The sequence below is a fragment of the Scylla paramamosain genome, unplaced genomic scaffold (assembly GCF_035594125.1).
Source record: "Scylla paramamosain isolate STU-SP2022 unplaced genomic scaffold, ASM3559412v1 Contig6, whole genome shotgun sequence".
Lineage (NCBI taxonomy): Eukaryota > Metazoa > Arthropoda > Malacostraca > Decapoda > Portunidae > Scylla > Scylla paramamosain.
Genome location: NW_026973671.1, coordinates 315001 through 317500, shown reverse-complemented (window position 1 = coordinate 317500; position 2500 = coordinate 315001). Strand labels below are relative to the sequence as shown.

The following is a 2500-nucleotide window of genomic DNA, read 5'->3' as shown; positions in this document are numbered from 1 at the left end:
GTCCCTGTATGAAACACTCCTACCTATTTCCATCTGTTATCCCCATCCATAAACTTGTCTAATCTTCTCTTAAAGCTCTCTAGTGTCCTGGCACTAACTACATGATTACTGAGTCCGTTCCACTCATCTACCACTCTATTTGAGAACCAATTTTTTCCTATCTCCTTCCTAAACCTAAATTTTTCAAGCTTGAACCCGTTATTTCTTGTTCTACCTTGGTTGCTGATCCTAAGAATTTTGCTTACATCTCCCTTGTTATAACCCCTATACCACTTAAAGACTTCTATCAGGTCCCCTCTTAACCTATGTCTCTCTAGAGAATGTAAATTTAACCGCTTCAACCTCGCTTCGTAAGGAATACTCCTCATCCCCTGAATCCTTTTAGTCATTCTCCTCTGTACTGATTCTAATAGACCTATATCTTTCCTGTAATGTGGGGACCAGAACTGCACAGCGTAGTCTAGATGAGGTCTGACCAGCGCCAAGTATAACTTTAATATTACTTCCGGCCTTCTACTTTTAACACTCCTGCAGAAGCCATCATGAAATGCCCTGTACTGCTTGTCAATGCTTGTGTTCAGCCTGTAGTCCACCAGCAGGTACACTTACTTCTGCCTGTAGAAGAGAGACCCAATCAGATGTCAGTTCTTAGATACAAAAAGGGGGCATTTAATTTGAAGGGTGTGTTGAAAGCTCCCTCCTGCAAGAGTTCAAGTCATAGGAAAGAGGGAATACAAGGCAGGCATGAAGTTCCAGGGTTCGTCAGAGACATGGATAAATGATTGAAAATACTGGGTAACGCTTGCTGACTGAATTTTGCACATAAAAGTTGGTCGGCTGAAAAAAAAAAAAATCTTTACGTCTTTTGTGTGCTATTAAACCAAGTAATAAAATATGAAAATTTTTTGCCACCATCATCAAGCAGAGAGCAAGAAAATGGCAAAATTAGGTAAATACTCTGTACATTATCTCGGGTCTGCGATGTACACTACCCCTGGAACGAATAATTTTTTTTTCCTCTATATGACCTTACTGTATCCATTCAAGTTATACAGTTAACATACCCGTATATAAATTCTGGTACACATGAAAGCAACACCCCGTGTTTTGATGCCAAATGTTAGCGGGGCACTGGTAAAGACTGTTGATATTGTGCGCCTCAACGTTTTCCCTACGGTGCCGCTGGTCTGTTTACATCCTGTCTCCCAATGTCCTCCCTGAGTTGTCGCTTTCTTCTCTGAACGTACAACCCGTCCTTTCACACCTTGGTTCTTCTTTCCTGACATGTTTGTACAACAACCACAACACATGTACAGACTAGGGTTTTACAGCACCACTACAAACTCGTATCTGTCGCCTCAGGTTTGTTGGGTGTTTTGGAGAAACCGGCGGGTCTGATATCGCCCAGTGTTCCTTTCATCACCGCGCGGTCTTGGCTGTCGTAATATCCTGTCAGTACAAATAATACTTGCTCGACTCTCTTAGGGGGTAAATTCGCAGTTTCAACCAATGCTTTCATCCTCTATACCTTTCACTAAAGCTAGGAAGCACAGGAATCTGGTGGGATATTTTTGACATTCCAGAAAAAAGTTTAAGGATGACAAGCAACATATTTCGAAAACGGGATTTTTCTACATGATCTTAACCCAACGTAACCAACCTAACCTAATCGGAAAGGGCTTCGTCTCTCTTGGACTCTCCCTTAAGGTCACTAACCTAACCTCCTAACCCACACACAAGGTAAACTGATGTAAAGTAACATTTTGTCACCTCCTACATTGTCAGTCATCACTGCATACCAGCAGTAATTACTTAACGAAAAATACCAGAAGAATTTGAGGGAACTGGCGGTAAACTGCACTTCATATATTGACAGCCAGCACACGTCTCTCTTCCGTGTCCATGGTGAAAGTGACGCACCACAGACAGTCCCGGGTGCTCCTTCCTCCTCTAAACACACGTGCCTACATGTGATTGGCTGTCAGATTTCCGTGTGACCTGATTCACAGCAGGTAACTCCACGTTATCACAAGTCTTAACACGTGTGTCAACGTCACGTCACCATCGCGCACGTGCACTGTTGATGATAAACATACGAACACACTCAGCATCCTACGAGAGACGACTACTGGTGGACTTGAGCTAGAATTGACTTGAATCTTTGACATTCTCATCTGAAGTTGTTATTAATTTCCGACAGGGTAAAATAAGGCTAGAAATGCTCCAAACAGTGAGATGTAGACCCTGCCAGGGGCTATACTTACCTACGGTGTATTGATTGAAACTGCAATAATACCTTTTTGGGATTTGCCAGATAAAACATGAGTCCCTGTAGAAACCAGTGGAAAGTATTTCAAATTAATTATGTAGCAGAAGACTAGAAATAGATATGAAATCACTGAGAGCCTTGTTGCGAGTATTTAGCTTATAATAACTGTTGTGTAGAATGTGCATCACCAGATTCCGTGGAAACTGTTACCATAAACACTTAGGATCAATG

General features: G+C 42.0%; 1 long non-coding RNA gene across 1 annotated transcript in view; it reads right to left on the bottom strand.

Annotated features, from left to right (window-relative positions):
* Positions 1-2500, bottom strand: part of LOC135096743 (uncharacterized) — a 52021-nt gene that overhangs the window by 5421 nt on the left and 44100 nt on the right. Inside the window, exon 3 of the long non-coding RNA XR_010264988.1 lies at positions 1-615. This exon is cut by the window's left edge and continues 4313 nt beyond it. This is a non-coding gene — a long non-coding RNA (uncharacterized LOC135096743). The remainder of the gene's footprint in view (positions 616-2500) is intronic.